At 34.8% G+C, this 23,579-nt stretch overlaps 1 protein-coding gene and 1 non-coding gene across 7 annotated transcripts in view; one reads left to right on the top strand and one right to left on the bottom strand.

The window, feature by feature from the left end:
- The window catches only part of LOC146404944 (uncharacterized), a 488,622-nt gene that overhangs the window by 253,275 nt on the left and 211,768 nt on the right, over nt 1–23,579 (bottom strand). The window lies entirely within an intron of this gene.
- On the top strand, nt 1,204–1,310 carry LOC146404945 (U6 spliceosomal RNA). The gene has a single exon (XR_014842695.1). It is a non-coding gene; the product is annotated as a U6 spliceosomal RNA (small nuclear RNA).

Genomic DNA, 23,579 nt, shown 5'->3' with positions numbered 1-23,579 from the left:
TCTGAAATTAGTTAAAAAAAAAAAAAAAGAATGGGAAAGACTTATGAGCATTTATCCTGTCTTAATGGAAGAATCTGCAGTTTATCCCCAGATTTAAAGCTCTTCAATAACAAAAGAATGCAAACTAAATAAAGAAGGAACTCAATAAAATTAATCAATTACCATTTTGCCACATTCAATGAATATTTGATTCAGACAAGCATCATAAATAAATGTTAAAATAATAAAATGTAATGTTGGAAAACAGAACTTTTCCACAGTGCCAAATCATCATAGAATACTTGCTATCTGCAAAAGGAAAAATGATCTTTAACAACGGAAAAATACTAATAACATCGCGATAATAACTATGTGATAATCACCACCTTAACCAGGTATCACACTCAGCGTCATTGATAACAGCACAGCCTCACTCTCTGTGCTCTTTGACAAATGAAATGTAAGTACAAAACATTGACTTTGAAATATATTCAACCTTTATCCTAAAGCTTTTAGGCATAATGTATGATTTGCATGAAATAGATGCATAGAAGAAACAATCAGGCAAATCCAGAAAATGGGAAATTCAATTAAAAAGTACTCCCAAACATATGAAAAACCAGGAAATTTTTTTAAATGATTGGAAATAAGTAGAAAATGAATGATTAGAAATATGTGTGTTATATTTACCCATAAGAACAACAAATAGGTTTAAATGAACCAAATCCAATTAAAAGTCATAAATTATTAGGCCCTAAAACATAAAGAAATGGAAATGACGAAATAGCCAGATTTAAAAGGATTAATATAAAAGATGATGTAGCTATATTAATATCAGACGAAATATACTGTATGGTAACAAGTATTAATAGAATTAAAAAGAGAGTTATTGCAGATTGATAAAATTTAGTTCATTAGGAGGATATAAAAATTCTAGATTTTTAAGCATAAAATATTATGGCCCAAAAATACATGAAGCAAAAATTGACAGTACCATAAAAGGAAATTATTTGGGAAATATGTGACAAAATCCTCTCTTATTCTGGAACAATGAGCAGGAAAATACTAACTACAGTAGATTTCAATTCACTTAGCAAAATTGACTTAATGAACAACTGGTGAATATTTTGCATTACTAATCCACCAACACTCTTGAAAATCAACCATTTACAAGGCTTTAAAGGAAAATAAATATAAATTATAACATTAAAAGCATGCAGTCTGGTGCTTACTTCAGTAGCACATACGCTAAAATTGGAACAAAACATGGAAGATTAGCATGGCCTCTGCACAAGAATGACACACAACTTCTTGCAGCAGTGTTGATGAGACAAAGAACTGTATTTTTTTTTGCTTATTATTTTATAACCAACTCTTAAGAACAGTGCCTAGTGCAAGGGACTTGAATATTTTTAAAGTAAATTTCTAAAAATGGAAATGCTAGAAAAATGGAAATATATTATGAGCATTTAAATTGTTAGTATAAAATTGCCTTCTAAAAGGTTTCCACCAAGTTAAAGTTAAATAATAGAGGATGAGTACACCATGTTTTATTTTTTTATGTAGGTTTTCTTTTCATATACTTTGCTGATATTTCCACTGAGCTGTTTTCCTTTTTGTATTGCTTCATAAGAGCTCTTTATATAATATAGATATTAATCACTAGTTTATCCTATATATTTGCAATTATTTTCTATTTTTTCTTTCCACTCTAAAAGTTGGCTTTTTAAGCATATTAATGGTAAATGTTTTTATAAATATCTTTAAATTCTAATGTACTAAAATCTTTTTTCCCCTCATAATTGAATTTTACACATTCTTAGGAAGGTTTTCTCCACTGTAAGATTATAAAATGATCTGTTTACTTCTAAACTGTTTGTTTTTTGTTTTTCATATTTAGTTTTCGAATAGTATTTATGTACTAACATTTCTTCCACTAATTTTAAATGTTAATTTTCCTATAAAGTACTATCATGTCATACTTACATGAGTTTCTGAACTATTTATTATGTTCTAGTGCTCAAAATACTATTAATAGCATACTTTATCTGGTAAGGAAGATGACCTGTATTCTTTATGTTCAAAAATTTCTTGGTTGTTCTTGGACCTTTTTCATATAAACTTTAGAGTCAAATTATGAATTTCCAAAAGTATACCTTTAGAAGACACTGAATTTAGAGTTTCCTTTGGAACTGACATGTTTACAATATTTTCTAATGAAGAAAATGGAAATGAGAGCCAAATGAATTTATTTAGCTCTTACTGTATTGACTTCAATGGCATTTTATACTTTTCTCTTTATAGGATCTAAGATTTTCTAATTATCTGTATTCCTAAATGTTTTTCAGATTTTCACTTCTGTTATAATCAAGATCTTTTATTTTTCTCATTACATTTTGTAAATTGATTATTCACAGCTGTAGGATATAAAGCAGCTACCGATATTTTTAGGTTGATCTTGCTTCCAATAACCTGATTCTACAAAAGTTTTAATGGCTTAAGCAGATGAATCCATAATTCAATTTGGATATAAATAGTTTGTAATTTTGATGCCAGTATAAATGATATTTTTCTTCTACTCATTAATTTCTTCCTTACATTTTTAATGTTGTTGCTATTTTCCTTCCCCTTCTCTATTTGGATGTTTTGAATATTTCTATTAACTGGATAAATGCATTTAAGTATGTAAATTTCCTCTGAATATTGCCTTGGCCACAGCTTGAGTTCTTTAAATGAATTCTATTTGTTAAGAAGCCCTAATAAAAACAATTAACAAAGCATTAGGTTGATAATTTAAATGACAACATAAACAAATCTGTTAATTTTCTGATTGCTCAGTTCAGCAGTTACTTCTAATTATCTGCACTTCTACTGTGCATCAGGTATGGATATTATTTTTTTTAATAAGGCTATTATGATAATAGATCATTACCCAAAGGGCTGTCATATTACTAGTTATCCTAGACCTTTTATTTGACCCTATACTTCAATCCTGTAGGTTTAGATCTCAGATTTTACACTAGATAACTTTCCCCACATTTCCTATGACTTGGAGCTTCCATTTGAGCAGCATATAGCCTGGGTTGAGTCCCTAAATATGCTTTAGCTTCTTAATGATATCTCGGCATTAGATCCTTGGCAGCAAAAAACACTGATCTCAAAGTTATCTCCATGTTTAACTAAACTTTGCTAAGAGTTTAATGAGTCTAGCTCATTTAACCCCTCATTCACATTATAGCTCCTTCCTGTAAAAAGATAATGTACTCCAAAAGCTCTACTATATTTTGTTTCAGTCTCTCTGAAGACCACAGTCTAATTTACTTTTACCTATTTTACATTCTCCTTTACTACTACTTTCCTTTGTACTTACTTCCTCTTCTTCTATGTTTTTAAAAATTATTAAAACATTCCTCTGATTCCTGTCGTGGCATAGCAGAAACAAATCCGACTAGGAACCATGAGATTTAGGGTTCAATCCCTGGCCTCAATCAGTAGGTTAAGGATCTGGCACTGCTGCGAGCTGTGGTGTAGGTTGCAGATGCAGCTTGGATCCTGTGTTGCTGTGGCTGTGGCGTAGGCTGGCAGCTCTAGCTCTGATTTGACCCCTAGCCTAGGAACCTCCACATGCCGCCGGTGAAGCCTTAAAAAGCAAAAAAAAAAAAAAAAAAAAAAAATCCTTTAGTAGTAAATGTTATTTGAAAGCATATTTGTAACAGCTACATAATATTGTCATGGTATTAAACTCTTACTGAACAGCTCTTGCACTGTTTTAGCATATTCTTCTTATTTTCCATGTAGGTTAAGGGATCTGTAATTAATACTCTGGAATATGCTACCTGAAGTAAAGATTACAGGCAAAACAATATGTATGTTTTAAGACAATCCATGTCACTACATAATTTCATTAAAAGTTTATACCATTTATAGCAACAACAATTAAATACATTATTGCATTACACCTTTGAATTATCTGTTGAAATTATTTGTTGAAAATTTGTTTGTTGAAATATTTATTTGTTGAAAATTTATGTGTTGAATTATTGGTTGAAATATTTGTTGAAAATAATTTGTTGAATTATTTTCATAATACACATTGGTTTGTGATTTCACAAATAGTTTTATGAATCAAAATTGGTTACCTGGAAAAATTTTTTAGTGTCTATTTAGTCACTTTTCCACATATACACCTGAAAATGGATACTTAAATATTTTGATATGTTTCCACTGATATATTTGCTTTTGTTTTCCAAAGTTCAATATTCCATAAAATGAGGAACACATGCTTCCCAATGTATTTTTTCTGCATTCAGAACTCAAAAAATAAGAGAAATTTATAGGATATATCTTTTGCTCGCTAATTCTCTAAAAATACCCCCGCAAGGTGAATTTCAATGATTAGCGGTTTTAAGTTTTCCACTTCCAATTTGTGTCTTGTATTTAATACATTTTGAATACATAATACCAAAAATAGAATCATTTACCCATGAGGGCTTTATAAATTCAGCTTTTCTATGACTTGAATCATATCATGGAGATAAACAGTTGCAGGTTTTTGTCTCTAAGTCGTAGAGACTGACAACAATGAACCAATCTTATTCCTCATGTCAACTTCCCCAAACCCTCCTCTATCCACCTTCTGCACAGCAGCACAGTCTTAGAAGGTCAAGACACTCTTACAACCTGAAGTAATTAAGCCTCCATGTCAGCCTTACTATCACCAGTAGACTGAAAAAAAAAATCTTTATATATTGATTTGAATGACTGTAGCTGTTACTGTACATATTTTAATTACAATTTTCCAAATGTTGAATACAAAGGCACATGCAATTATTTGTAAGAAAAAAAAATGCAAGCATGAAAGGGAGGAACTAAGCTTCAACCTACTCTTTTTGGATTAAATTCCTTATTTTTCCTCTGATCTAAGTGGTCATGAAATGACATACTTGAAGAATTCAATGTAAAATGTCTGGATAATGTTGGGTTATTTAAACACGACCTTTGCCTTCAAAATGATTATTTCTCAGTCTATAGAAAGGATAGCCTTAAATCCTATTGTATTAGAACATCAGTTTTGCAAGGCTATTCTTGCACCTTCATAGCATGTTAAAGCATATGCATATGTATACTTCTGAGCTTCAAAGTTATTACCTAAAGGATCTTTCAAATTAAGTTTGCATTGTGTGACTATAACAGAAGGTCTAAACTCATTAGGGTGTCAATTACATAGTCCAATATTGGCATCTAAAATTGGCATCCTGGAGATTTCTGGTGGCTGGAAGGAAGTTTGACTTTTTTAAATGGATGCCTTCTTATTTCATTTTTTGTCATTATTGTCAAAGTCTTATGATATCTGAATGCACAAAGTCATATTTTTTTTTGGTAGACCAATGAGTCATTTAGTTGGTTGCCAAGTTTCATGGACTGACATTATACCAAGGAGCAACACAAGCACTCTAGATCTTTGTAATTGGAGGTATGCTCAAGAGAGAAAATGATGGCCATGGGCCAGTCCTGATCTTAGTATATATTAAAATCAGAAAAAAGATTGGGTAAGTTGGCCAGAATCAAGACTCCATATGCAGAATGAGGTTATATTTCCAGACTGTCATCTCTATACTCTATCTCCTCACTGCTTTTATCCAGCATTATAAATCCAAACTCTGACCTGGTAACTTGACCTCAAATCTAGATTATGCTTTTTGCTGCTAGTGGCATTCAACTTTATCTGGACTGACCCTGGAACCTGGTAGACTGAACTCCCTACCCTACTAACCAATATATTAGCTCTATAATGATCTAAAAGTTAATCACAATGCTATTTGCCTCCAACAGAATCTCTTATGAACAGTAAAATAGCACAAAGATTGATTAGATTAATACTTTAAGTTAGGATGAGCTTCCAGAGAGCTGAACGTTGCCTTTGGTCTTCTCATTTTTGCTAATCATAAGGAAGATAAATCATATTAATTAAATTTTCTCTTCTAAATTGGATGCCATTATAAACTAAGGAGAAATGACCAAAAGAGGGAAATTGGAAATGGCTGGATAGCAATATTAAACACATAGGATCCACCTCAGAAGAGAAAAATCAACCTCCTGGAAGAAAGTTTTTCTGTTTATTTGGCTACGCTTTAAAGAGAAGTAATGCAAATAGAGAAGATTTAGCAATCAATACAGATTAATCTAAAATTTGCATAGACAATGGTACAAGAGTGGGAAGTTACAATCTAGAGGGGAAAATCAAAACTGACTCCATTAAAACCTATATTATCTTGTTTGATCCTTTGCTCTCCAAGTCTTTGATACTTCGAATATAGGGAAGTTCATCTGGGAACAATCCGGCAGTTGTTTTAGATATACATTCTTTACTCAAGGTCCCTAATCTGGGTCCCAGGAAACAGTATGTCACCTTGCCAGTTACTACCTATGTGACTTTGGGTAAGGCATTCATTCTCTAAGCTGGAAAGATCTTATCTGTATAATAAGGATATTATACTCTATGGGTTATCTTTTTTTTTTTTTTACTTTTTATTTAATTATTTATTTTGGTTTTCAGGGCCGCACCTGTGACATATGGAATTTCCCAGGTTAGGGGTTGAATCAGAGCTGCAGCTGCTAGCCTATACTACAGCTATAGTAATGCGGGATCCAGGCTGTGTCTGGGACTTACACCACAGCTCACTGCAACACTAGATCCTTAACCCACTGAGCAAGGTCGAGGATGGAACCTGCACCTTCATGGATACTAGTCAGGTTCATTTCCACTAACCCACAATGGGAACTCCATGTAGGGTTATTTAAGAATTAGGTAAGAAAATGCTTGTAAAAAGCCCAGTAAAAGTGTTTGTCATGTAATAAGTGCTCAATACATATTAACACTATTTAAAGTATTTTTTAAATAAGAAAGTATGTAAACTACTGTACATGGAGGACATAAATAACAAAGTCCCACAGTGTAGCACAGAGAACTATATTCAATGACTTATGATAAATCATAATGGACGAAAATATAAAAATATTATATATGTATAATTGAATCACTTTTCTGTACAGCAGAAATTAACATAACACTGTAAATCAACTATACTTCAATTTTCAACAAAGGAGAAGGTAAACATGTAAGCAAAAAAAAATTGAGGTCTGCCAACCCAGCTCTAAAACTCTACATCTAGCTACTAAGAAGGAGTTAAATATAAGGGAGGATTAGAGAAATAAGTTAGAATATCTACCCTCTAAAAGCTCACTGTCTAGAGAAAAATATAACTAAGTGTAAGGGAATGTGTTGATTTCAACAAATTAAATGCTATGAAACTCCAAAGGAAAAGATCACTAAATTTGCATCGAGAAGTTAGAGACGACTTCAGAGAGGAAACAAATTTGATTTGGAACTTTAAAGATAAGTGGGAGTTTTGCAATGGAGAATGGTACAGGAGCATCCTAAATATGGAGAATAATATTTATGAGGCCAGAAAGTTTAAAAAAAATGAAGTAAATAGTTTGATAAATTTGAAGTAGAGAAAGCTAAAAGAGTAGAAGAGAGTAAGAGAGTTAAAAGATTCAGCTTCGAAAAAGAGGAGTCCAGTTTGCAAATAACATTAAATGGCATTATGTTAGACATTACTTTGAGGACAATGATTAATTGAAGGTTATTACTCTGGGAAGAGATAAGTACAGCCATGGAGTAGGACAGCAAGAAACCTTCAAGGGCATAGGTGAGGTGGGTGTTTTTTCACTCAAGAAAACCTGCAAAGGAAGAAACTCTCCACAGGAGATATCTAAGTGTTCAACAAAGGGCCATACACAGTTTGTAGAGCTATGCTCTGAAGAAAGAGATAGTGGAGTACAAGTTACAGATCCTAGAGTTTTTTATGTTGGATGGACACTTGAGACATGGTCTAAATAAGAAACTTCCTGGTGTAGTAAAATGCTAACTCCCTGATCCTTTGGTCAGGAAGAGTTTGCATGGAATTTTCCAAGGGCTCAAAAAGAGGTCCACTGTAGATTAAAAGCAAAGACAGAAAGTTTATCTGAGTCCCCTTGTGGGATAAAAGAAGCTATTGAGGAGTGACTTTGAAAAGGAAAACCAGAGCTAGTGAGAAGTATTGCCCTCATTACCCATAGGAAGAACTCTTTTTCTTGAAAGACGAAAATATGGGAAAGAACAATGGTCAGAGGAGAGACATACATTTCAAGAACCAAGTTAAGAAAATAATATTCCCAGGAAAAGGCAGAGAAACAAAAATGGGCTTTGCAGACATAATACCTGAGATTGAACTCCAACCCATCATTTAGTAACTATATAATATTGAGAATGTTATTTAAATAGGCTTAGTTTCAAGTTCTTCATCTGTAATGTGGGCACTATGGTACTTATGCCACAAGGCTGTTGTGAAGATGAAGCAAGATAGAATATGACAAGCATGTATCATAATAATAGATGCATCATACTTGGTCTACACGCACTAATTCTATTCATTCATTCTCACCTCTACACCTGACCAGCTCTAGCAGCCTAGAGGTACCAGGCGCATGTACCTTGCTTGATAACTTTATCCCAGCTCTCGGCAGCATTCAAAAGGATGGGGGATGGATTGACGCATCCAATCCTTGGACACAAAGAAGACCACCAAAACTTGCCCTGACTCAATCGCCTTTTGGGGGGCTTTTAAAAATTATTATTTTCTATATATTTAGGAGAGAAGTTTATGGTTGCTTTTAGCGCAGGTGCTTTTCTGATAGGCATAGGACTCATTTTAATATGGCTTCAGAGGACCAATAATATAATGGGATTTTGAAATCACTCTCTAGTTGCTTTATTAAAACAATATTGGTAATCAATAGCTACAGTCATGCCTGATAGCTTTTGACTATCATTTTCTCAATGGGAAGTTCAAGCAAGTATTTGAATTAATTTTGGTCAACAGGTATTGGGAATTTTCAGCATCACTTAAAAGCTATTAGAAAAAAAAAATCCACCATTATTATTTCCTGAGTTCCAGACTAGATTATCAGCAAGAGATGACTAATTCTCTACTTCTAATGCTCCTTCACTGCACCCTGATTTCCTATCACTTTATTAGCTCAGAACTCTAAAAAAAATGCTTATCACCTAAACTTTTAGAGTTTATCTAATATCCTCTAGAACACAGGCTTGCAACTTTATGAAAAACCATAAATTATTAAAATTAAACTATGGTCATATCTTGATTTACTCACTGAATACGTAATAAGAGTGTTCTCATCAGTGTTAAGAGAAATGAAAGTGATGTAATGAGAATTGCCGATAAGTTAAGAGAGCTGGATTCTACATTAGTTTCTTTGTGGCCTGGAGCAAGTCACTTCACCCACCAGTGTCTCAGTTTACTTATCTGTAAAACCAGAATGATGGTTGCCCTGGTAACCCTCAAGATTCTTGAGAACATAATTTTTAAATGTTATTGAAAATTGTAACATGCAATGCAAAAAGTCTGCTGGAATTATTGGTATTGGGAATGGTGCAATTTATATTGGATTTTAAACTGTCAGTTTATCAAAGACTTGTTTTCAGCACTGGGTTCACTAATGCCTTACTCCCTCTAAAAATAACCAGCAATTTCAGTAAATTGTAAAAGGGGAACATTTGCACGGCTTCCTGTCAGTAAAGACCATTTATGTGCTTGAAAGAAATGCGATTTCGATATGACAAATATAAACCCTAAAATTCTCTATAACAAACTGTGTTCAGCAAAGAGAAAATTCCCTCAGACATTTGCCCCATCAACAGGATCTCCTAGCACTAAAAAGATGTTTATTCCAACAGGTGAGGATGAACCAAGCTCCTAAGTCTCAGAGCAATTTTTAAACTTCTTTTCAAAAGCAAGTTATTACCACTTCTAATTTAGAACAAATGCTATCCTTATGGTGATGAATCCCAAAACTATTCCTCTAACCCAGGTGACTGCTGAGGTCAAGCTCCAGCATTCAACAGCCAGTTGAATAATATATGTTCATCATACCCACGTCTAGATATACCATGCTCTGCATCAAACCCAGTCTTTCTTCATTCTTCACATGACCGTGACTGGTTTCCTTTGCCCAAGCCAAAACCTATCCAAGCAATTGAATGAAGGCTATATTCCTGCTATCCAGGACCTGATTTCCATTTAAACACAAAACATCCATCTTCTTATTACTTATATGTGGAATCTAAAATATGACACAAATGAACGTATCTATTAAGAAGAAACAGACTCACAGACAGAACAGACCTGTTGCCAATGGGGAGGGCCAGGGGGAGGGATGGATTGGAAATCAGTGATTAGCAGATGCAAACTATTACATGTAGAATGAATAAACAACAAATTCCGACTGTATGGCACAAGGAGCTATGTTTAATATCCTGTAATAAACCTTAACAGAAAAGAGAAACAAATGAGCATCCATCTTCCATACCTCTTCTGTATCTAGCTCTGTGGCTAAGATCAGTTTTATCTAAAGCAACCTCAGTCCACCATTTTCATGTTCCAATTTATACTAGGTAGAGAAAGAATACAGAACGGAGAAATGGGAATGAAGCCTGCAATATTTTTGCTTGATCCCAAGACTAAGAATTCACGGTTGGCATATCTAGAGATATTGAATTTAACTATCTTTACCTGTGTAAGAGAAGAGACTTAAATAGGGTTCAAACTCTGACTCATCACTTACTAGCTTATGACCTTGAAAAGGTCATTTGGCATATCTGACCTCTACTCATCTGTGATTTAGGCATCACGGTAACTCTTCTCCTTCCTTACACAGTTGTGATGGAGTAAAAGACGAGGTATTTGCATTTAAAGAAGCAATGTACACTGTAAAGTTTTATTAATTCATCTTTCCATGGTATATTCTACAAGCACTGCTCCATCTGTACCCATTTCTTCTTTCTTTCCTCCTGTTACAATGAAGAATAATTTACTTAGTGGAAATTTTACATTTGCAAATGTCTCATGTAACCATGTACAAAATCTTCGATGTCTTATGCATTTTTCTCAGTTCATGGTTTTAAAAGCCTATTATTCTATTTTTTTATTTTTTTAAATTTTTTATTTTCCCACTGTACAGCAAGGCTATTCTTTTAATTTACAAGTGTTGGTGAAGTGAGGTTTTTTTGCTTCTTTTTTTTTCTTTTTTTGGTACATTTTATGTATAGTAAGTTCTCAGTTAAAAATAGACTCAGTTTTATTAAGGTATAATGTAAATACATTAATGTGTACCTTTTAAAGTGTATAGTCCTGCAAATTTTGCAAACGCATACAGCTGTGTAACCACCACCATAATCAGAATATGGTACAATTCCATCACCCTAAGACGTTCCTCTGCCCAGGGTAGTCAAATTCTTCCCGAAGCCCCAACTCTGAGCAACCCCTGGTATGTTTTCTGTATCTGAAGTTTTGCCCTTTTCCGAGTGTTAAATAAATGGAATAATACAATAAGTAGCCTCTTTAATCTGGTTTTCTTAGCAGAATATTTTAAGATTTATTCATGTTGTCATGTGTATCCTTAGTTCATTTCCTCTTTTTGATGAGTAATATTCCATTGTATGGATTTATTATATTGTGCTTATGTACCAGTTGTGGTAGACAGACTAATGTCTCTAAAAATGTCTATGTTCTTAGAAAACCCTAAGGACTCAACCCCAAAACTACTTGAACTGATTATTAAATTCAGCAAAGTAGCAGGATATAAGATTAACATTCAGAAGTCAGTTGCATTTCTGTATACCAGCAATGAAACATTAGAAAAGGAATACAAAAATACAATACCTTTTAAAATTGTACCTCACAAAATTAAGTACCTCGGAATACACCTGACCAAGGAGGTAAAGGACCTATATGCCGAGAACTATAAAACGTTAATCAAAGAAATCAAAGAAGATGTAAAGAAATGGAAAGATATTCCATGTTCCTGGATTGGGAAAATCAATATTGTAAAAATGGCCATACTACCCAAAGCAATCTACAGATTCAATGCAATCCCTATCAAATTACCCATGACACTTTTCACAGAACTAGAACAAACAATCCAAACATTTATATGGAACAACAAAAGACCCAGAATTGCCAAAGCAATCCTGAGAAACAAAAACCAAGCAGGAGGCATAACTCTCCAGACTTCAAGAAATACTACAAAGCCACAGTCATCAAAACAGTGTGGTACTGGTACCAAAACAGACAGACAGACCAATGGAACAGAATAGAGAACCCAGAAATAAACCCTGACACCTACGGTCAATTAATCTTTGACAAGGGAGGCAAGAACATAAAATGGGAAAAAGAAAGTCTATTCAGCAAGCATTGCTGGGAAACCTGGACAGCTGCATGCAAAGCAATGAAACTAGAACACACCCTCACACCATGCACAAAAATAAACTCCAAATGGCTGAAAGACTTAAATATACGACAGGACACCATCAAACTCCTAGAAGAAAACATAGGCAAAACACTCTCTGACATCAACATCATGAATATTTTCTCAGGTCAGTCTCCCAAAGCAATATAAATTAGAGCAAAAATAAACCCATGGGACCTAATCAAACTGAAAAGCCTTTGCACAGCAAAGGAAACCAAAAAGAAAACAAAAAGACAACTTTCAGAATGGGAGAAAACAGTTTCAAATGATGCAACTGACAAGGGCGTAATCTCTAGAATATATAAACAACTTATACAACCCAACAGCAAAAAAAACCAAACAATCAATGGAAAAATGGGCAAAAGACCTGAATAGACTCTTCTCCAAAGAAGATATACAGATGGCCAACAAACACATGAAAAAATGCGATGTTGAGCATTTTTATAAGAGAAATGCAAATCAAAACTACCATGAGATACCACCTCACACCAGTCAGAATGGCCATCATTAATAAATCCACAAATAACAAGTGCTGGAGGGGCTGTGGAGAAAAGGGAAACCTCCTGCACTGTTGGTGGGAATGTAAACTGGTACAGCCACTATGGACAATAGTTTGGAGATACCTTAGAAATCTATACATAGAACTTCCATATGACCCCGCAATCCCACTCTTGGGCATCTATCCAGACAAAACTCTACTTAAAAGAGACACATGCACCCGCATGTTCATTGCAGCACTATTCACAATAGCCAGGACATGGAAACAATCCAAATGTCCATCGACAGATGATTGGATTCAGAAGATGTGGTATATATACACAATGGAATACTACTCAGCCATAAAAAAGGATGACATCATGCCATTTGCAGCAACATGGATGGAACTAGAGAATCTCATCCTGAGTGAAATGAGCCAGAAAGACAAAGACAAATACCATATGATATCACTTATAACTGGAATCTAATATCCAGCACAAATGAACATCTCCTCAGAAAAGAGAATCATGGACTTGGAGAAGAGACTTGTGGCTGCCTGATGGGAGGGGGAGAGAGTGGGAGGGATCGGGAGCTTGGGCTTATCAGACACAACTTAGAATAGATTTACAAGGAGATCCTGCTGAATAGCATTGAGAACTATGTCTAGATACTCATGTTGCAACAGAAGAAAGGGTGGGGGAAAAAATGTAATTGTAATGTATACATGTAAGGATAACCTGACCCCCTTGCTGTACAGTGGGAAAATTTTAAAAAATATTAAAAAATTTAAAAAATGTCTATGTTCTAATTCCTGGAAAACATGGACATATGTTTATATGGCAAAAGGACTTGGCCAATGCAATTAAGTTACACACCTTGAGATGAGAAGATAATCCTAGGCCAAATATAGCACATAAATCAGAGAGATGGCAGTGTCTAAAATATCTGCTGTCCTGTTCCTAATTCTGAGAGGGAAGGATCTGCATGCAAGACCAGAGAGAAACTTCTGGGAGCTAAATGTGGCCCCTAGGAGTGGCACAGTGGGTTAAGGATCTGCTGTTGCCACAGTTGTGGCATAGGTTGTAGCTGTGGCTCAGATTCAATCCTTGGCCTGGGAATTTCCATATGCCATAGTGCAGCCATAAAAAATAAATATATATACATAAATGTGGCCCCAAGCCAACTGTTAGCAAGACAACAAAACCTCAGTCTTTTATCACATGGAACTGGGTTCTGCCAACACCTGAGTAAATATGGAAATAGATTTTTTCCTAGAGCCTCCAGAAAGGAATGCAGTCTTGCTGACACTTTGATTTTAGCCTGGTGAGACAACAACAATCCTCTGTCTACCTGAAATGTAAGATAATAAATCAGTATCGTTTTAAACCACTAAAATTGTGGCAATTTGTTACAGCAGCAAATGAAAACTACTAAACAAACTGAAGAACATTTGGGTTGTTTCCAGGATTTTGGTAATTATGAAAACAGCCAGTATAAACCATAGAGTACAAGTTTTTATGTGAACCTAGGCTTTCATTTCCCTTGAATGTAATTTCTGGGTCATTTGATATGTATATAATTAATTTATTAGAAACTGCAAAATTGCCCTCCAAAGTGACTGCATAATTTTGCGTTTTCAGAATTAATGTATGAGATTTCCAATTGTCCTTACTTGGTATTGACAGAGAATTTTTCATTTGTTTGTTAAGCACTTGGTGGTATCTCATCATAGTTTTAATTTGCATCCTTAATATTAATGCTTTTGACTTAGTTAAGTGTCTAGTATCTGTTTAAACATTTTGCCAAATTTTAATTGGGCTATTTATTTTCTTATTATTAGATGTTGTGTTCTTCAATATAATCTGGTATATTAGTTTTCTAGTACTGTGTCTATTACCACTGTTAGTGACATAAAACAACACCCATTTATTATCTATGTATCCAAAGTCTGGCTGTGCCATAACGGGGTTCTCTGCCTTACAGAGCTAGCTTAAAGTGTCAGTAGGCTGCATTATCTCCTGTTCTCAGATGAGGCTCAGGATACAGTTCTAAGCTCATTCAGGTTGTTGGCAGAATTCAGTCCCATGTGAACCTAGGTAGGGCAGGGGTCCTTATTTTCTTACTGGTTCTTGGTCAGGAGTTGCTTTCAGCTTTTAGAGGCTACTTCCTATCCTAACCAAGTATCCCTCTAACATAGCAGCTTACTTCAGCATCTCTCTCCAGTTTCTGTGACAGATTCTTAGCACTAAAGTGCCTGTCACATCCCATTTCCCATACAATGGCACTGAGTCAAGGGAAAGACTATCCTATCATGTTAAAAGTCTCTGCCCATCCTCAAGGGGAGGGAAATTATATAGGACTTATACACAGATGAGCAAAATCCTTCAGAATCATCTTAGAATACAGCCTACCACACCAAGATGCAAGTCCATTATTGGATTTGTGTTTCACAAATGTTTTCTCACAGTCTTTCACTTTTCTTTTTCTTTTTTTTAATGGAATGAAAGATTCTTTAAATTCTATAGTGTTTCACAATTTTCAAAAACTTCACACATGATTTCTTTTTTTTTATCTTTTTGCCATTTCTTGGGCCGCTCCCAGGGCATATGGAGGTTCCCAGGCTAGGGGTCCAATCAGAGCTGTAGCCCCTGGCCTACGCCAGAGCCACAGCAACGCAGGATCCGAGCCGAGTCTGCAACCTACACCACGGCTCACGGCAACGCCGGATCGTTCACCCACTGAGCAAGGCCAGGGACTGAACCTGCAACCTCAAGGTTCCTAGTCGGATTCGTTAACCACTGCGCCACGACGGGAACTCCTGATTTCATATAATCTCATAATAATCTTTTGTTTTCTTTTCTTTTTTTTTTTAATTGCTTCATAGGGCCACACTTGCAGCATATGGAGGTTCCCAGGCCAGGGGTCTAATGGGAGCTGTAGCCACTGGGCTACACCACAGCCACAGCAACGCAGAATCCGAGCCGAGTCTGCGACCTACACCACAGCTCATGCAACGTCGGATCCTTAACCCACTGAGCAAGGCCAGGGATCGAACCCGCAACCTCATGGTTCCTAGCCAGATTCGTTAACCATTAAGCCATGGCAGGAACTCCCTTTTTAAATTTTTAAACGTTTTATTTAAGTGTAGTTGATTTACATTGTTGCGATAATTTCTGCTGTACAACAAAGTGATTCAGTTATACATTTACACATACCCATTCTTTTTAAGATTCTTCTCCTAAGTAGATTGTCACAGAATGTTGGATAGAGTTCCCCGTGTTATACAGCAGTTTCTGGTGGCCAATCATTCCATACACCACAGTGTGCATATGCCAGTCCTAATCTCCCAATCCATCCCTCCCCTACTTTTCCCCTTTAGTAACCAAAAGCTTGTTTTCAAAGTCTATGAGTCTGCTTCTGGTCTGTGAATAAATTCGCCTGCATTCTTTTTTTATAGGTCCCACAGATAAGTGATACTATATAATGTTTTTCTTTCTCTGTCTGACTTCCTTCACTTAGTATTATAATCTCTAGGTCCCATTCATGTTGCTGCAAATGTCATTATTTCATTCTTTTTTATGGCTGAATAATATTCCATTGCATATATGTACCACATCTTTTTAATCCATTCCTCTGTTGATGGACATTTAGGTTTCCTCAGACTGGAAACAGAACTACCATATGATTCAGCAAGACTACTCCTAGGCATCTAACTGGAGGAAACCATAATTTGAAAAGATACATGCATCCCAATGTTCATTGCAACACTATTTACAATATTCAAAACTTTTACATTTTTTAATCTATTTTGGAATTATTTTTGCAGATGGTAAATGGGTATGGGTTGCCTACATACCCTGGCCAAATATCAGTTTTTTCATATTTGTATGGGTCTATTTCTGGACTCTGCATTCTGCACCATTGAGCTACATATCTATTGGTTTGCCAGTATCTGGATTACTGCAATTTTGTATGAAGTTTTAAAATCAGGAGTTCCTTAGTGCTCTAGCAATTAAGGATTCAACACTGTCACTGCTGTGGCTGGGTTTGATCCCAGGCCCAGGAACTTATGAATGCCGCAGACACAGCCAAATAAATCAGCAAAATCAGAGTGAGGCTGCCAAGTGTGTTCCTTTCAAAATATTTTGGTTGATTATATTTCTAGTGTACTTGAAATTGTAAGACAAGATATATTTCCTCTGCCAGTTGAAATCTGGAATCAGGTTATCAAGTTAAATAACAAAAACAACGAAAAATCTTCCTAGGATTTTTGGTTGGGATCATGTTGAATCTAGAGATAAATTGGGGGAGAAATGGAATATTAACAGTAGAGCTTTCCCATCTATGGACATTATATAGCTCACCACATAAGCATTTATAATATCCTTTTTCTTTTCAGGGTTTTGTAATTATCAACATACAGCCCCTGCACTTATTTTGTTAAATTGATACTCTAGCATTTCATGTTTATTAGTGCTGTAGGAAATGGTATTTTAAAAATTCAATTTCTGACCTTTAATTACAAATATATAGAAATATGTAATAATATATTATATATTATTAATATATAAATATAATTAATTATATGTAACTATTAAATATATAATAATATATAATATATATACATTTATAAATTAATATTTATAAATCAACTTATCTTAAAATGTCCATTTCTTAGTTCTAATAGATCTTTGAGGATGCTTTGGGATTTTTTTTTTATATATACAATCATATCTTTGGGATAACTGGAATTTGTATTGCTCTATTTTATCTGTGCTACTGTTTTATTTTTCATATATCTTTTATTTTTTTGGTCTTTTTGCCTTTTTCTAGGGCCGCTCCTGTGGCATATGGAGGTTTCCAGGCTAGGGGTCTAATCAGAGCTGTAGCCACCGGTCTATGCCATAGCCACAGCTACGCCAGATCCGAGCCACATCTGCAACCTACACCACAGCTCATGGCAACGCCGGATCCTTAACCCACTCAGCAAGGCCAGGGATCAAACCCTCAACCTCATGGTTCCTCGTCAGATTCGTTAATCACTGCGCCACGACGGGAACTCCAATATGCTGTAAACCCAAAATATTTTCATATTATTTTTACTTTGAAGATAGTTATATTCTAAAGCATATACAAATAATTTTTAAAAGTATTTTTATATTTGCTTTCATTCTAATCATTTTTGGAGACCTTTGTTTCTTTTTGTACATCTAGGTTCCTGTGTATAATCATATTCTTCAGCCTGAAGAATTTCTAGTAACACTTTTTCTAGTGTAGGTCTGTCAGTCGAGAATTATGTCTTTTTGAAAGTCTTTACCTCTTCTTCATTGCTGAAAGATATTTTTAGTGGATGTAAGATTGTGTTTTGGCCTTTTTCTTCTCAGTGCTTTGAAGATATCGACTGTCTTCTGGCTTGCCCAGCTTCTAATGAGATTTTTTTTTTATATTTCTACCTTTGCCTTTGTTCTTCTGTGTATAACATACATTTTTTTGCTAAGCTGCCCTAAATGTTGCCTCTTATCTTTGTTTTTCAGCAATTTGAATATGGCGTGTATGTGTGTGTGTGTGTGTTGATTTTATTGCACTTGGTATTTGTTGAGCTTTTTAGACCTGTGGGGCGCTTTCTAGAACTGTGGGCTTCTTTCTTGGTCTTTTGCATTTTGGAAAATTATCAGTCATTACTTCTTTAAGTAATTCATATTCTTCATTATCTCTCTTTTCTCCTTCTGGGATTCAAATTATACATATGCTAGCTCTTTCGATGTTATCTTATCCCACAGTGCTTAGATGCTGCATCCCATTTTTATTTTTCCACTCATTTCTTCTTGTGTTTAAATTTGGATAATTTCTATTGCTCACTAATGTTTATATTCCTTAAGTTTGTTGAGTCTACCAATGATTTAGTCAATGGAAGGCTTAATTTCTGATACTATATTTTAATTATAACTTTCGGTTTGATCTTTTTTAGTGGTTTTCATCTTTTTGCTGAAATTTACCATGGGCTCATGCATGTTTTCCACAAGATTCTTTAACATATTATTATAGTAATTTTTAATTTCCTGTCTCATAGTTTTTATTTATTTATTTATTTATTTATTTATCTTTTAGGGCCACACTTGTTGCAAATGGAATTTCCCTGGCTAGGGGTCAAATCAGAGCTACAGCTGCCGGCCTATACCACAGCCACAGCACTGCAGCATTTGAGCCACATCTGCAACCTACACCACAGTTCACAACAACACTGAATCCTTAACCCACTGAGTGAGGCCAGGGATTGAACCTACATACTCATGGATACTATTAGGGATCATTTCCGCTGAGCCACAGGGGAACTCCTCAGAGTTCTAATATTTGATTCTTATATAAGTCTGCTTCTGTTGACTATTTTTCCTCTTCTCAGTGAATTTGTTTCCTGATTTTTTTGTGTGTGATAGATTTATTTTGTAGGAAATCCAGACCTAAAGTTAAGGGTATTAGAGAGTGAGATTAACAGTATTTATGCCTGAGCACACGAACACCTTTTATTCTCCTTGGCTACTAGCAAGATCATTTGTGTCTTCTAGGCCTGCACTACAAGGTATGTCTCTAGGCCTCCTGCCCTGCCGTCAGTATTTTCCATGATTTCCTGGTAGAGATTCATGGATGACAGCTTATGAATGTGCATCCCCAGGAGCCTTATACTATCCCACACTCAGATTTTAACAATTTGTTAAACATCTTAGCTGAATTTTTCTTTTCCACTTAAAAGGGAGCCTTAACTTCCTCCCCGAATTAGCATCGGTTAGTCACTTCTTCTATTCAATCTCTCCTTGGATATATGTGCCTTTCCTTAGATTTCAAGCTAGTTGCTTGCTCTGCAATTTCACCTGTATGAATTTGATAATGATTATGATTCTTGTATGACTAAGCTTTTTCTGTTGTTGTTATGGTGGGGGCAATAATCTTTCCAACATTCTATATCCTAAGTGGAAGCCGTAAGTCCACCATTTTCTTAAGACTGTGAAATCAATGTGTATTTTTATATGTGTCAATCAAACAAATCTAGAGAAGTCAATGAGAACTTTAGTTGTGATAAACAAATTGTTTCTTCAATGTTTCCAGAAATTTTAATGTGTCTACGGCTTTTAAAAACAGTGTATAGGAGGAGTTTCTATTGTGACCCAGTGGTTTAAGAATCCAATGTAGTCTCCTTGAGGATGTAGGTTTGATTCCTGGCCTTTTGCTAAGTGTCGCCATGGCTGTGGCATAGGCCTCTGATGCAGCTCAAATTCAACCCCTAGCCAGGTAACTTCCATATGCTGCAAGTGGGACTGTAAAAAGAAAAAAAATTCATAGAAGAATCAAAATCCATTTTTGCTATTAAAGAGCTTGCAACCTACTAGGAGATATTAGAACAATACAGAGAAAAGTATAAAAACCAGTGTTAAATTCTGCTATCCTCCTCTTTCACGTTTAAGCAATAATAATAAAGTATGTTTTCCACTATTAGACAGTGGCTTGGACCCTGACCTCATGGAAACTCAGCCAGCCATCTCTGAGAGGCATTAAGGAGTTCATAAGGACCATAAAATTATCTGATACAGGCATCTTGTCTTAATAAATTACATAAAAACTGACTATACAAAATATTAGAGAGGAGCTTAAGAGAATTTATGATTAAATCTGGCTCAAAAAATGCTTAAAATGATATTGTTTTGATTCTCTTTGGTCTTAATGGCTTTGAGTATATTTGCAGCAATTAACTGCTACTTTTCTTTGACCATGCTAAGGTGGGAAAATATTTAAAAGGAGGTGTAGATAGTAACAAGGAAAGTGTGTGAGATCACAAGAGCCCAAGGGACAGTTCACATTCAAATATATAGGGAAATAAAGAGTTTAAAAATCCTCTGCAAAATCAGTCTTAATCGTGGGTTATAAAAAATGGTATAAGGACAAACTTGGCTTTTGAAACAGAGAAAAGAGGAGAATAAAATCAACCAGATGTTCCGTTAAACTGCTGAGGCCCCACAGCAGTTTTACGTAATGCCACCCTATCATCCATTTTCGTATAATTTAAGATTGAGAGCACAGTGAGACTGACAAATACATTTGCTCAAGACCTTCTCCATTATAATTCCATTAATATCTCTGGGCCCAGAGCCAGACAGAAACATCTGGTAGGGACTATGTTTTTGCAGAGATAAACTTGCAGATGTTCAAAATTATTTTTAAGAAAATTTACGATAACCAAAATGAAAAAAGTGGCAAAAATGAGAACAGGAATGATATGACATAGATATATTTTGGAAAATATTTTATATATTTTAATAAAATAAAATTATGTTCACATGGTAAAAAAAAATCCAGATAGAAGGATTAAAGAGCATTTTAAATGTTTCACCTAATTTCTTGCACTCTCAAGTCCCACTCCCCACTTAAATTCCATTGTTAACAATGGTTTATTTTAATAAAGTTGGTAGTTCTCATAATTCTAAAATATGTACTCATGACCCCATTTCCATAGCTACATATCTTGTTTAAATATTAGCTCCCCATGTAAAAGATGAAAATATGTGTTTAATATTGTTCCTCCTCTAATTCAATCTTTATTTATGTAAGTAATTTAAATCATCGTTTAAAAATTTGATTCAATTATTTCACAGTTAAAAATAACATACCTAAGGAGTTTTCTGCTGTGGCACAGTGGCTTAAGACTACAACTGCAGTGGCTCAGATCACTGTGAAGGTATGGGTTTGTTCCCCAACCCAGTGCTCTGCATTAAAGGATCCAGCATTGCAACAGCTGTGACATGGGTTGTGGCTGCAGCTTGGATTGGATCCCTGGCCAAGGAACTTCCACATGCTTCACGTGCAGCCTTATAAAAAAAATAAATACATAACATACTTAAAACTACATTTCTTCATCCATTACATCATTAGTTGGTAAGATTGTCTTCATCCATTAGATCATTAGCTATTAGATCAAGGCCCTTGTGTCTTACTGGTTAAACTCTATCAAATGCTTAAGGAAGAAATAATACCAAATACCTAAGGATGAAAATATTCAAAGAAATATGCAAAAATCTTTCAGCCTTTAGCCTCAACGGCTAAAAGGAAAAAAAATAAATAAATAATGTGTTTCTATATTCAAGCATCGATTGGAGAATGATATTTTTTTAAAAAAAAACAACTGCATCAAAAAGAAATTCCTTGGAATAAATTTAAGAAAAGACATGAAAAATCTCTAATGCAAACTGTAAAATATTGCTAAAAAAACTGAAGATCTAAGTTGACTAATATACTATTTCTATGGGTTAGAAGATAAGGACCTTATTGTTAAGGTGTCTATAGATTCAACAAAATTCTAATTAAAATATCCTGTGGCTTTTGGCACAAATCAACTATTCTAAAATTTCTATAGAAATGAAAAGAATTGACACCAGACAAAATAATGTTTAAAAAGAAGAATAAATTTAAATGACTCATTCTGATTTTAAATTTTAAAGTTTATAGTTTTAAAACAAAGTGATAGGGGTAAAAGGATAGAGAAATAAATCAATGGAACAGAGTAGAGTTCACAAAGAGACCCATATGCATGTGATTAAATGATTTTAAATAAAGGTACCAGGGAAATTCCATTGGAAAATGAATGTTTTTTCAAAAACTTCTACTGGAACAACCCAATAAATGTATGGAATAAAATCTCAACTTATCCCTTACACTGTGCACGGCAATTAATTTGAGATGGGTATATATCTCAATGTAAAAGCTAATACTGAAATGCTTCTGGAAGAAAATGTAGATGTTTTTCCAACTTGGAATGGGTAAAGATTTCATAGACAGTAGATGGAAAATTAAGTAATAGTAAATTGGACATCATTAAAAATTAAAATTTCTCCATACAACACAAGATTGTTCTGATAATCAAATGTTATAATAGATATAGAAATAGTTTAAAGGGTATAAGCACTAAATCAATTTATTTGCCTTCAATGAACAATCAGGCTATTTATAGCCTTGTGGTTACTGTTATCCAATCTACAACATCTATCAGTACTTATTATGTCCAAGCACTAAGCTAGCTCATGGAATAAAGAATTAAGCATATTCCTAACCTCAAAAAAATTTCTGTCTAGTAATTTACATTGACAGTTGAATGTGAGAAAGGCTCTCCTGGGGATTAAATAGAGGGTAATATAGTCATTAATTGAAAATTACATGTCTGTCTTAACTCAGGGACTGACAGCTAAATGGAGTCCTAAAGCCAAGGAGAAATCAGCTAGGTGAAGAAATAGGTGTAGTGTTTGGGAATTGGAGGGTAGAGGGAGGTTGGAGTGGAGAAGAGATATCCCAGGTAGGAAAAAAAAAAAAAAAAAAAAACAACACAGGCAAAGTTCTGGGGAGAGAGAAAAATGGAACTGTAGGGAAGAAATGACCTTCAGAAGACTGAGCACAGAGCACAAGAATAGTGTGGTGGAGGTAAAAAGAGAGGTGAGAGATATGGATACAAAGGCAAGGATTTGGTTTTTGAAAATTATGTTTGGGAGATTAGTTTTATTCTGATGGAAATGGGAAGAGAGTGAAATGTTTTGTTTGTTCCACTAGGGAAATTCTCTGGCTACTCTATGCAGAGTAGATCATGTGTTCGCAAGGTTGTAATAGACCAAAACTAGAATTGAAAAAACCTGTAAGGAAACCAAAAAGTGCAGATAGTAGATAATCATGACCTGGATGAACAGCAGCAGGTGGTCTGGAGAGAAATGAGTAGAAGCAAC

Source organism: Sus scrofa, chromosome 3 (genome assembly GCF_054392235.1).
Source record: "Sus scrofa isolate SSC_HxYL_T2T_F1_AM1 chromosome 3, Sscrofa_HxYL_maternal_Yorkshire_Landrace_v2.0, whole genome shotgun sequence".
NCBI lineage: Eukaryota > Metazoa > Chordata > Mammalia > Artiodactyla > Suidae > Sus > Sus scrofa.
The sequence above is the reverse complement of the archived record's forward strand: the minus strand, read 5'-3'. Positions and strand labels throughout refer to the sequence as shown.